Genomic DNA, 14,199 nt, shown 5'->3' on the forward strand with positions numbered 1-14,199 from the left:
ATGATCAGATGCTTTTTGCACAAACATGAATGGCATTTGTGTTTTCTGTGCCTCAGTAAACCTAAGGAAACGGCAAAGATGATGATCATTTGGTTGAAGAGCAGAAGACTTCTGATGGAAAATCTCCAGCTGTTACTTCCCATTATAAGCTTAAAACGATTCCCTCCTGGGAGAAGGTATGTCAGTTTTGAAAAGATCAGCTTCAATCACGGTGTATTTCAGTGCTGGTTTGGAGCTACTCCTGCTGGAGGACAAGCCAAGCCATGCTGTTCACCAGCAAAAAAGCTGAGCAAGACAACCAGAATCCAAAACAGAAAACAAGGTCGTGCTGGTTTTTTCAACAGGGTCTGAAAAGTTTTCAGCTGTACAGATGCAGGAATTTGAATTAGCTTAGGTCAGTTTTATTTTGGTCCATTAAAAGCAGTCAGCGGAGAGAGGTTTCTGTGAGACACTGAATTACAAATTTAAGCTTATTGAAGTGAATTTGAATTGACTCTGTAAGCCATCAAATGTGGGAAACATACACAGAATTACTCTCATAAACCTGCAAAGCTTTTAGCTGTGGTATTGTTTAAAGCATGCAGTTTCTATATTACAAGTTTATTAGATTAAAAATATACAATGACATGATCAGTGTTAGTAATACTACTACTACTAATTTAAATTAATAGAAAAATTAAAGCATTGATTCTGGTTGACGCATACAATCATATTTTTCTGTTTTTGCACTTATAGGGTAGCAAGAAGAAGACCAAACCTGATCCTCAACTGCAGGTATCCACCGCAGATACACATACAGGACTCGTTAAAATGCTTCTCCAGCCACAAAACAAAATGAGATACAAGGACCTCCGGGAGGGTAAGAACACCATTTCTCACCCAGAGGGCTTCTGAGGTGCATGTAAAGAACTAAAACCCAGGAAATGAACGTTTGGTAAAGGCTACAGTGTCTGCGTGCTGGAATGCTGATGTTTCCACCAGGCTTTTTAACTGGAATTGGTCACGCAGAGTGATGTTTTTGCCCCTACAAAAGACAAAGAGTTATGGTGGTCCACCAGCATCAAGCTTCCACTTTAAAGCAAAAACTTTCCCGGACCAGCATGGAAATTGCTGCTGATCTAATCTGGTCTTTTCAGCAGAGAGGAGCTTAGAGAATAATAAATAGCCCTCCATTTAATAGTTTCCCAATTACATGCCCCTTTTACAAGTTACCCGACCTGAAAATGGCCATTTACAGTGGAGCTTTTCTGGTCTTCTAAGGCCATTCTTTATTTGTATGTAGCACTTTATTTTGTGCTGCTGTCTGAGTGTTATGGCCGAAACACTGAAATCCAATTTTAATGATTTAATCAGATTTTAAACCATACACGAACAGATTTGGATTGGATTTGTAAAACAACATAAAACTAATCAAATATGAATCGATGTGACCACAAATTACATTTATTTAATGCAAGATACCTTTGTATTTTATTTCTTGAAGCCATGTCCTATACCAAGATTGCAGACCAAACAAAAACGATGAAGGAAGCTGCATTTTTGAAGAAGGTCCAACAAAAGGAAAAATGTTCAGTAGAACAGAGACTTAAAGCCTTGAAGGAGCAAGACGAGGCACTTGCTGCATACAAAGTAAGCCAGTGTAATGGTTTGGTTCATATTGAACATTTTGTGTCACTTTCCACTGGATTCTCATGCATTTTATGTGCGTTTCAGCTAAAATACAGTGGTGAGTCAGTGGCCTCTTCAAGATCTTCAACTAAACTTTCCTCACGGCGAATTTTGCGACATGTTGGACAGGTATGTGAAAGTGTCACACTGAAATATTTGAATATATTAGTGTCTTTCTTATTGACATCTGTTGATCTTGAAAATCATGTTTCTAGCCTGTATCTTTAAGTTAGTTTGTGTCCCAATTGCATACTTGTATTACAAGTACATACTTCACTAATGGTGGGAAAATACATACTTTTGAGTAGGTACTGTATGTTAAGCTCATGTCATGAAATTGCATTTTGATACTGCAGTACTTTTTGCATGTACGTATTAGCATCTAGCTCAAGTCATTATCTTAAAATTCATATCTTTAAGACTTATTCAACATCTCTGTGTTATAGCTCCCAGAATCTGTTGCTATTTTCAGCAGCTATGGCTCTGGAAAGCCGGAGGTCAGATAGAGAGCGCACAGACTCTTCCTGCAGACTGCTCGAAAGGTAACATAACTCATAACTCAGCCTTGGCCTTTTTAATGTAATTTAATTTGAATGTCGTTAAACTAATTTGATTACTAGTGCTTGTAAATGAAATGCTTGACTGTACTAATAAGTATAATAATGTTACATTGTGTTTTGATGAATTGAAGTTGTTCTTCAGTGTCTTATTAACAAGAGACTGGTGTCACTAAGAGAGCTTGTTCGCATAACCAGGAGTCTGCAGGGAGACAAAGAATCAGGTGAGTCTGGACTTTACTAAAGAAACTAATACTTGTTTTGATGAAGAGTGACAGTAATGACTTTTACGTTTACAAAAATTACTTCAACATTTAAAAAAAATGCTGTTCTTTTGAAGTTTCGATTGATCAAAGAATCCTAAGAAAATCTTCTGAAAAATTATGGCTTCCACAAAAAAATACTTTCAACATTTTTTATGATAATAAATGTTTCTTGAGCAAATCGGGATATTAGAATGAAGGATCACGTGACACTGAAGACTGGAGTAATGATGCTGAAAATGTAGCTTTGACATCACAGGAATAAATTACATTTTAAAATCCATCAAATATATAGAAAGCCTTGGTGAGCCTAAGAAACTTCAAGAACATTAAAAAAAAAAATGTACCTACCCCAGACATTTCAGCAGTAGTGTATATTGCTATTACATTGTTATAGTTTTAAGTAGCCATATCATCTAAATGCACGTTTTTTTTAGATATTTTTCTGTTTTGTTGCAGATGAGAATGAGAATGAGAAGCCATGTCTTTTTGAGCTGACACCAGAAAAACTTCTGACCTTTAATAGATTTATACCTGAAGACCAACCTAATGAACCAGTGAGAGACTGCTTATGCTTATCGGGCAGACCTTGTGTATAGACTCTTTATGACACACTTTATAATTGTGATTTTACAACTTTAATATTTTTAGTTACTGTAAATATTATCCAAATCTTTTATAGAGCTTCATTCGGTGTAAGCATTGCCGCAAAGTTTCAGTTCAGCATTGGAGATGTAATAACAGTGCATATTTTGTGAGATTGAGGACGAAGCTGTGTTGTGGTTTTCAGGCTGTAAATGCATTGAGGCATGTTCCTGTCAGAATGCCTGAAGCGGATATGAAACTCACGATTCCATTATTCAGTCTAAAGGTACGGGAAGCAAGTGTTTTTTCCCACTCCATTACCTTCTAAAAGGGAATTTTTTGTCTTATAATTTTTCCTAAAATTCCAGAATTACAGTCTTTGGCTTGAAATGCCAAATGTGGTTTTGTAATATGTCTGAATTTGCAGAAAATACGTGAAAAATGCTCTTACATGTGTGTATGGTTGAGTGGCAAGCCACAAAGAAAAAATAGGAAATGCCACTCGAGAGCGATCCTAAATGGTGCTGAGCGTAGTATAGCAGTATTGTTTTTATATTTAAAAAGCATAGTCCACCCAAAAACTAAAATTGTCATTTACTCACCCTCATGTTGCTCCAAACCTATATGACTTTGTTTCTTCTGTTGAACACAAAAGATGATATTTTGAAGAATGTGGGTAACCAAACCTTTTTAGACACCATTGAAATCATGTATGGACAAAAACAAACAAACAAAAGATAAGACATTTCTCAAAATATCTTATATGTATTCATTTATTAATGATAAAGCCAGTTGTGAAATATATACACTTCAGAAGTTTAATTCAGACATTTTAAAGACATGCTTGAACATGGCTCAGTCTTTGTTTGAATTAATGCTATCTTTTGTATTTTAATTTAGAATCCTGCACCACGTTTCTGCCTCAAACCAGCTCCGCTTTACCTGGAGTGTGACCTGGTCTTTCATTTGTGTCCACTGCCGCAATACACTGTCACTTATGCAATGCTTATGCAATGCTGTAGGTGTGCATGTCCCTTCAACTCAGATGAAATTGGCTGGCACTATGTTGTATTACTGTCTGAAACAGTTAGAATCCAGGAATTGAATTATTTGTTTTATAATATTCTGTTAATGTTATTAAGATTTTTTTTTCTTAAAAATATCAAATGCAGGATATAATCAAAGGGGTTATGGTGGGGAAGAAGTTTCCCTCTGTGGCCTTGAGCACAATCCAATATTTCAACTGTAAGTGACTGCACCCCATGCTTGTAAGCATTGCACACACACACGAACACACACTGCTTTACACATTACCTCTCATGCAATTTTCCCAACTCTTGCAAAACTCTTATCTATCTAGGTCTGACCCCTTCAGTATCGTCCTGATGCCTGTGAAGGCTCCTCCAGCTCTTCAGGATCTGCCCGACAGCATCAGAGACCAGATTCAATCTGGAGTGTAAATATAGATTAGCCACCACCTTCAATAAACCCTCTATTGTGAATTGTTTGTGACAGCATTTACAGATTCATGGTGGTTTGATTTCTCTGGCAGGTCTGAGTGCTCAGATCTCCGTCTCACTCCTGAGATGGTTGAGGCAGAGTTCGGCCTGTCTGAGAGATCTTCAGTTACATCTATTAAAGAGGATGGAGATGAAGACAGCGGGTTAGTATAAATTATTATCACATGATTGAATCAATAGCATTGAATAGAAATGTAAATTTGATTTGTCTGCAAGTCTCAGAACTCCAGTAGCAGCAGTCAACTGCAGAAACAAGGTGAGAACAATCGCAATCATTCATTAAACAGAAAGGTGGTTTTATGTCTGTTCTGCTTGTAGGGAAGTTGATTTCACCATCTGGTCACGAAGACAGCACATTATTTGCCTTGTTGTTCAGGTGTGAGGTGAATATAACGTGAGATCAACTTTCTTCCTCTCTTGATCTTAGAGAGACATTTGAGCAGCCGTCTGTGTCAGCACAGAGCAACAGACTGGGACCAAAAGTACAGGGTAGATTAAAAGAATTGAAATCTACAGGTAGATTCAGCTGTGCCTCACCATGTCACAATAAATAGCACTTTTATCTATGCTAGGTTTATCTATGTGTGCCTTTATGCTTTTGTGACTGCCTCATAACTAAGTACAGTATATTCATGTTCTGTTAAGCACAACTAGTAGAATGCAATGGACAGTGAACTTCAGGAAATCTCAGGTAAACCTGCAGACTTTAGCTAAACACAGTGACAAGCCACTAGATGGCAATAAATGTCTGACACATGAAACAGCAACTGTACCTTCATAAAAAAATATTTCATGGTCAGTATCTGTATGGGATCTTCTTTTTTCATGAGTTCAATTAAATATTTTTTTCTAAACCCACATTATATATATATATATATATATATATATATATATATATATATATATATATATATATATATATATATATGTGCATGTATTTATAATTAATAATGTATGTTATGAGTGAAAAATTTGGAAACTAATAAAATATTTTACTCTTTTGGGAATCTCCTTTCTTGCTCAAATACACAGAAGTCCTTGATTTCAAGTTTTTGCTATATATATATATATATATATATATATGAATTTAATCTGAATTTAAATGCAATGCATAGACATGTCAATATACTTAAAATAATCGCAAATTATATGATCATAACTGGAGTTATGGATTTATATGAAACTATGCTTAGATGCTGATATCTAATATCTTTTTACATGTCAGTCTTTCTGTTTCTCTCAGGTGTCAAGTCACCTTTATTTATATAGCGCTTTAAACAAAAAAGATTGTGTAATAGCAACTGAACAACATTCATTAGAAAAACAGTGTGTCAATAATGCATAATGACAGTTAAAGGCAGTTCATCATTGAATTCAGTGATGTCATCATCATCTCAGTTCAGTTTAAATAGTGTCTGTGCAATCATTTGCAATCAAGTCAACGATATCACTGGAAATGAAGTTTCCCTTAACAGGGGTGTCGGACTGGGGGTAAAACCAGTAGGATAAATTTCTAAAGTATATTTATTTAATCCAGCACATATACAATTTTTCATTAGCTGAATAAAAATACACATACAATAACTGAATTATCATGTTAAAAATATACTTAAACACCCTCCATTTTATCAAATTAGAGGATGTTCTGCTTTGGTATCTGGTATAACATGAACACAAAGCTTTGATATTGCAGATTAGACTACAAAGCTTTGAAGCAATTCCTAAGAACTTCTTCGAACATTGCAACAAAATTGCAGGATATTTTGTGTATTTACCAAATGCTGGTTAAAACACTTGCAGCATGACATCTCACAGAGAGTATAGCTGCACAATAACCCTCCTAAAATTCAGTTTAGGAATCACACTACCTGAAATTCAGACACTGCATTACTTAATAGCAACAGCATCAGCAACCAAATTGCCCAAAAATCATAAGGATGATCTTGACTTCAAAACAACCCTGCATTAGTGAGAATGAAACTGTCTGATCACTCATTGTTCACATGCCTTCACAAATTAGATTTAGGTCTTGTGAAATGCCAAGACTCTTATTGAATCATCTATAAATAGTACATGTTCCTGCAGTAATACTTTGAGATCAAGGAATTCCTCTTAAATGATGTCAGATTCCTCTATATAGGTCTATTTCAGTGGGGAACTATTTGTCCTTATCCTCCACAACCTCGTCCAGATCCTCCTGCCTAGGAGTCTTCACTCGGGCCTCCATGTTGGCGATCCTCTGTTTGATTTTGTTCTGGCTGGATATCCAATCTGCCATAAGATGAGCGAATTTGGTTTGCATCACATCTAGATTGGTCTCCAAGGCACTAATCTTTTCATTTAGGTCTGCACCAGCATTGGCCACATCCTCGTCAATGAGATTGTCTTTCATCAGAATAGCCCTACCTTTCTCCTCTAGTATCTTTTTGGCTTCTGGGTACTCAGTTAACGCCTCCATTAGGTCATCTTTTGAGAGTGCGAACAGGTCGGAGTATCCCACACTGCGTATGTTAGCAGTCCTGCAGTTACCGGCTTTACTTCCTTTGATGCCGAGAATGCTGATCTCTACGAAGTAAGCGCCGTAAGTAAGTAAGGACGAGCTCAACAAGAAGACCCGCTTCGCAGTCCTGGAAGATACGCACCTTCCGAAGGGTTTCCAGATGCACGTTGATGGCAATCTTAGCCTTGAGCTTATCTGGGAGGTTCTTGAGCACTTCCTTTTCGTCACAGGTCTTCTGTTCAGTCCAAAGGTAGTCAAACCACTTCACGACACGGGCCTCCAGATCTTTGGTGACCTTTCGGAACTGCATGTACTGCTTGATGGAGTCGACCTTGGCCTGGAACTTTGCACGGGTGGTGGCAAAAATGAGCACGCCAATGAGAAAATCAGAAACCACAAATAAATACTCAGCATCTCGGACGGGTGGTGGCATCTCTCTGATGGTGGTGAGTGTGAGAGTGGACCAGTACAAGCAGTAGATATACTTCCTGGCAAGACGCCCAAACTCAGGGTCACTGATGTTGGGGTAAACCCATGTGGTGTACCAAAGCCGATTATTTTTGAGATGGCAAAAAATATTCAGCCATTCCAGTGGATGATGATAAGGATGTACAGGACGAGATTGCTGATCCAGAAGATGTTGGGGAAGTTGGTTCTGGTTTCAGTGCAGTCGAAGAACTCAAAAAGACGAGCTATTTTGAAAAGCCGGTTGAATCTTAGTTCGGGATTGTTGTAACCCACTTTCAGCATTAATATGTCTGTTGGTATCATGGAGATCACATCAAATCTGAATTGCGGTGACTTTCTGTAGTGTTACCCAAAGCTTCTTAAATTCTCTCACTAGTAAGCCTTGCTCCAAGAAACCTGTCAAAACAATTTCATTGTTATGGACAGTATTTACAACAACAACTTTTTTCCCCCTGTAGAGCAGTGATTTCAGAAGCTACATTCTGTATTTAATACTGTATGTTCTTCAATAGAAGCAATAGCTTTTAAAATAATTTTGATTTTATGTGTTTTCTTTTCTCTAATGTAGAGTTTTAGAGATAAAAAATTTTTTTTAAATATGATTTGGAAATTTGCTGAAGCCCCCGGTTGAGAACCACTGCTTTAAAGGGATTGTAGTTTATATTTACTGTTAGAGTTAAATGTGACTAGTTGAGCACAAACAGAAACACCTGTTCTTGATCTCACAAAAGTGTCAATGTAGTAGATGTTATCAGATGAATAGTCCAGAGCTATCCATAAGATGGTGTAGTCATCCTGAAGTTTGTTAAAACAGGCTCTGTTTAAAAAAAAAAGAAAAAAGGTTAAAACAGACCGAATTTAGAGTTGAATTAGCACTGTCACCACAAAATAACACCAGAACATTTCTCTGAAACTTTCAATGTATAAATGTACCTGGTAATAAGCATCATTAGGTTATAGAAGACAGGTATTGCTACAATGGTCAGCCAGTGATAGTACAAATCTGTCGCTGGATCCATGATCCAAACCTGTTTTCTAAAAAACAAACATAGAAATAAATAAATTCCAGACTACATTTAACTGCATTTCAATTCAGTTAAAAGACTCACGGTTTCTCCTCTTCCTTCTTTTCATCATCCTTCTTATCATCTTTCTTTATCTCCCTGTCGTCCTTTTTGCTGAATTAAAATGATCAGTGATATTTGGCATGTAACAATTAGCAGAACATACTACAGCACCTCGTGTAATAATATTTCAATTTCCCACATACTCATCTGTATTGTTGGAGTTGTTCATATTTAGTGTTGCAAGAGGCCAGTGATTTGCATTGTTGTTGAGGCTGTAAAGATAATGATATTGTTTTATTCTTGTTATTTGATCAGAGATGAAATTTGAAATACTAAAGCATTATGAATCAAGCACTGCATAATCAAAATAATATTTGCAATAGTACTTTTTACCACATTTCAGTGGATTTCAGGCCCTCCACTTTGCATTTTACCGAAGAATATCCCCTAAATGTGTTCCTGTGGCTCAAGTGGTAGAGCATTGTGTTAGCAGCGCAAGGTTGTGGGTTCGATTACCAGGGAACACGTTAGGTAAAATATGTTAGTCTGAATGCATGTAAGTCACTTTGGATAAAAGCGTCTGCTAAATGCATAAATGTAAATATATAAAAAAAAAAACTTTTGGCTTAATGACAGGCCCAAATGAAAGCTATAATTTTTCTGCACTATATTTGGGGGAGAATATTCATTAGATTTACAATTGGTTTTAAATTAATCTGCTAAATAGATTTAAATGTGTTAAACAGTGTTTAAGGCACTACATTCTTATTGGTAGCTGAAAGCATGATCAAATTAACCTAAATATATAATAAATGGGCACAGAAGGGGAGAGAGACTTGTGAATTATGTATTTTAAAAATCTGACAGGGCTGAAGAAAGTGAGTGTGTGGCAGGTTACAGATTATTATGTTTCCTCTCCAAGTATTTTTAATAATAGTTGCACAATTAGTTTGTTTGTATCTTTACATTGTTTGTATCTTGTAACATTAATTTCTTACAGTATAAATTGGGTTTTTGTACTGTACATGCGTATAAATACATAGCTACCTTTTTACTCTTTAGGATGGGGTCCCTTAAATGAGCATCTAAAAGATTGAAAATCCCTGCTCTATACAACTAAAAATGCATGGTGATTTCTTGATTTCAAATTTAGTTTCATCTTCTCTCAACCCTATAAAATGTACTGTATCATCCTAAAAAAAAAAAAAAAAAAAAAAACTACTATATGCCTTATGTTGTCTGATTGATAGTTTATACGTTTTTAGCGAGTAAAAGGCCTTTTAGTATAATTGTATAAATGTCCCCTATTATGTCATGGTACAGGTGTCTTTTTTTACATTGTTAGTAATGTATTGAGATTAACATTTACTGGACTGAAGCAATTTAGGCTTACTTGATTATTCATGCATAATTTTATTAGAAAAAATATGAGTATCAAATCTATACATCAGGTTTTTGAGGAACATTTATTTGTACATCTGTCAGTCATTGTATTGCATTATATGCACGACACAAAAAGGACAGGGATTTGATCATAAAACTGAGCATTTAACATTTTATCATTTTTAATTATTATTGGGAATTATAGAGTGACAAGTGATATTTATATGCTTTTTATGTAAGCAGTCTGCTATTAAGATATCATTGATTTACATTACAAGCTATCATAATTTTATCTTTAACCATATAAATATCAGCAACTGCAATTTTTACTCGGTTTGGGCCAATGAATAAAAAAATATATATATAGTTTTAGCTTCATATTCTTACTATATCAAACTATATGAGCCATGAATACCTGGTGTATTAAATATGTTATTCTTTATAAGATTTGTTTGGCAATAATAAGTGTTGCTAATGTGTACAAATATTTTTTGGGCCCACTGTGTACTGTACATGGTTGCATTTTCACTCACTTCCTCTTTTGCAGTTGGTCCTGCTGTTGTCAAAAGATGCATCCATTTGATCTTCCATTTCTTCAGATTGCTCTGTTATCACAACTGAATCACTGCATTCTGTAGCTGTACATTTGGCGGATTTTCCACCAAATTACAGCATTAACTGGGACATTCTGAAAGTAAAGGTACAGTAACTTGTTAAAATCACTTTTTATGCACAAACAGTCATCAAATCTCAAGTTCAGAACAAACAAACAGAGCAAAAGATCAAATCACCTGTCAATTAGTCCACGGGGTGGCTGATCACTGCTGCAAACAAGACCAATATATACCAAATTAAATATAGGGAATTAAATTGTAAAACCAGACATGCATTGAATGTGATAACTGTGACAAAGTAGATGCAGAATAAACATTTATTTGTCTGTGGCATCTCTTCTGACTTTTCCGGTTCAGGTTCAGGAGTGAAGGCGGATCTTTGCGAGGGGTATGACTGTTCTGTGCAGATTTTAGCCATTTCATTTCCTGATAGGCCATTCATTACAATTAAATCACATCTGGAGTCTTTGGCTAATCACTCCTCTAAACTGAAATACACTTTCATTAGTTAACAAATTTACTTCCACATGCAAACCAAAGTGGTTATTATACATTCTGACACAAACAATGCTCAAATTCATGAATAAACAGCATAAGCTAATTTTAGGAGAGTTACAAGTGGTGCACTGCTTCATTTGGACTATTTTTGTCTCAAAAAGATAAAAAATAAATGCTTTTTCTATTTTAATAATTTATAGATGGATAATAAATCCACACGACACATATCTACATGCCAAACAGATGCAAGTGTCTGCTCTATAAATATGCCACATGGAATCACATGGAATCAGTGGCGTCTTCCAGGAATATAAGATGTTTTAAGACAAACACAGGACATTTCTGATTGAGACAGGGAGGTACGCATTGTTCTTCTACCCCTCCTGCTTGATATAACTGGGGATTCCCTTAGCCAGGCATGCAAAGATCAAACTTGGAAGTTGTGAAGCAACTCATAAAGAGTTTCAACCTCAATTAATATTTATTTGCTCTGCATGTAGCTGACAATGGCTCTAACCAAACAGATGCCATTTTTTTTAAGCCCATCTAAAAGGCCACCTGAGAGAAGTTCAGTAGAGTTGAAAATGTACAAAAGTCCTGTAGATCTCACATAATGCACAGAAGAAATAGGCTATTAGGCTTAATCACATATCTGCTTGATACATCAAACGTATGGACAGATTGTGGAGTTTAAGTTAACTTTGTTGCATAAAGAAAACGCAATGAAATGTTGTGTCCTGTCAAGACCAAACCGCAGTGTTATTATCGGGTAACTGATGGCACGTATCTTTCCCTGTCTCCATGTGTCGTGCACCTGTCAAGAAAGGTGACTGAGTTTGGCTACGCTCGAGGAGAGCATCATACACCTACCAGAAAAAAAAAAACCTACTCCTCCCCACACCCCACCTGTTCCAATAATAACAGTCAACGAGCATATGCTAAATCTAAAAGACTTTAGAGTGCAAAACACGTTAAACACAAAATTAAATAAATAAATAACTATAATCATTTGCAACAAAATCCTAATTGGATAAAAAAAAAGAAAGATTTCCTTCTGATAGTAGCCTATACCAGCTGGTAGTTTATCATATTGCTAGCCTATATTAGTCCTGTTGTTCTAAAACATTTACATTTGTGACCCTGGACCACAAAACCAGTCTTAAGTATAAATGAATCGAAATTGAGATTAGGCTATATGCCTATATCATCTGAGAGGCTGATTCAATTTTTCCATTGATGTATGGTTTATTTGGATCGGACAATATTTGGCTGCAACTAAGCCGATTTAAAAAATCTGGAATCTGAGGGTGCAAAAAAATCAAAATAGCCCATTGAGAAAATCACCTTTAAAGCTGTCCAAATGAAGTCCTTAGCCATGCATATGAAACAAAAATGAAGTTTTCAGATATTTATAGTATGAAATTTACAAAATGTCTTCATGGAAAGAAAAATTGTATATGTATTTTGCCTATTGCTGCAAACATACCCGTCCAACTTCAGGTTTTGTGTCACATTTGTTTTATGCTATGCTGAAATCAAGGAAAGAAATAATATAAAATTAATAAATAAATGTAAAAATTCCATCAGGATCAATTAAGATTTGTTCCATTTAATTCCAACGGGAATCTTTTAGGATTTAAAAATATATATATATATATTATTATTATTATTATTATATTTTTGGCTAGTCGATTATGATTTTTTATTTTTTATTATAGCCTATTTAAGCCATAGATCTACATCTAGATTAATTTTTAAAGAGTTCAGGTTATATCGATTAGCTACTCATGCCCAGATAGCAATAGGGCAGGCAATTGGAAATGTCATTATTAAAATAACATTGAGCAATATTTCTAAATATTTTTTTAATTAAAAAAAAGAAGAAGAAAAAGAAAAAAAATCCAGGTGGGTAGACTTACCAGAAGTGGATTGATTTGCAACACAAGGGTCCATATAAAAACAACAGATGTGAAAAAAGACACGAGTACATGTTCCATATACAAGTCCTGTATATATTAGAACTATTTAGTAAGATCTTGTTTAAGTCCAGTTAAGGTCTTTGGTTTTCTAATGAGCATGCTAACATCATATGTCTCCAGAGATGGCTCTTGTTTACAGGTGCTGTTGATAGTCCTGATCTAATTGCTGTACCGCTGTGTGGTTTGAATTGTTCAAGTCCCCTGACTCCTTACCTTAAGGTATAAATACTGAACGCATCCAAAATAATACCTGTAAAAATAATTATAATTTGTTGTTATACAAATTATAATACATTAAAATGCATACTTGGTATTTAAAAAAAGCTAAAGAAACATTTATTGTGATCAATGTCGAAAACAGTTGTGCTGCATAATATCTGTGTGGAAAATATGCTAAATTTTTTTAAGTATTCTTTAATGAATAGAAAATTCATAAGAAGGGCAATAAAAAGTGTGTGACATAAATGTCTTTACTGTCACTTTTAATCAATTTAATGTGTCCTTGCTGAATAAAAATTAAATAATAATAATAACATACGGACCTTTTGAAGCACATACACTATATAGCACTTATTCAAGATGACAAACTCCACAAGTTTGTGGAAAACAAATTATCCATATAAATCAATCAATCAATCAATCAATCAATCAATCTGTTTATTTCAAAGTCTAAATGAAAAGATTTCCACAGCACACACACAAAACATAATGCAATGCAATGCAATCATGATTTTGTGATGTGCAAATAAACACTCCTCAAAAGCCTCCTGAAAAACATGTTGAATATCTTGTACAGTACACATCTTCTTTCATCTGATTAATAATAGCATTTTGTATTTAGAATAAAAATGTAGTTCATGTTTCTTTTTCTTTCTGTGAAATCTTTGCTGATTTTTATAAATTAGACATAAGAATAACATGTTTAGTGATATTACAAGATGACTGAAGTACTAGATTATCCATTAATATATTTTTTTTTGATCAAAATGTCCTATTTTTTGCCTGGTTTAAGCCTTTAAATTCGTTTTTTTTTAAATACATATATGTATATATATATATATATATTTTTTTTTTGTGACAATTGTTTCATATGTCAG

At 34.9% G+C, this 14,199-nt stretch overlaps 2 pseudogenes; one reads left to right on the plus strand and one right to left on the minus strand.

Annotated features, from left to right (window-relative positions):
• On the plus strand, nucleotides 1-4,975 carry LOC132142124 (uncharacterized; annotated as a pseudogene).
• A 1,689-nt stretch (nucleotides 4,976-6,664) lies between these two features.
• Nucleotides 6,665-11,043, minus strand: LOC132142125 (cyclic nucleotide-gated channel cone photoreceptor subunit alpha-like; annotated as a pseudogene).
• Between the last annotated feature and the right edge of the window lie 3,156 nt (nucleotides 11,044-14,199).

This window comes from Carassius carassius, chromosome 6 (assembly GCF_963082965.1).
Source record: "Carassius carassius chromosome 6, fCarCar2.1, whole genome shotgun sequence".
Taxonomy (NCBI): Eukaryota; Metazoa; Chordata; class Actinopteri; order Cypriniformes; family Cyprinidae; genus Carassius; species Carassius carassius.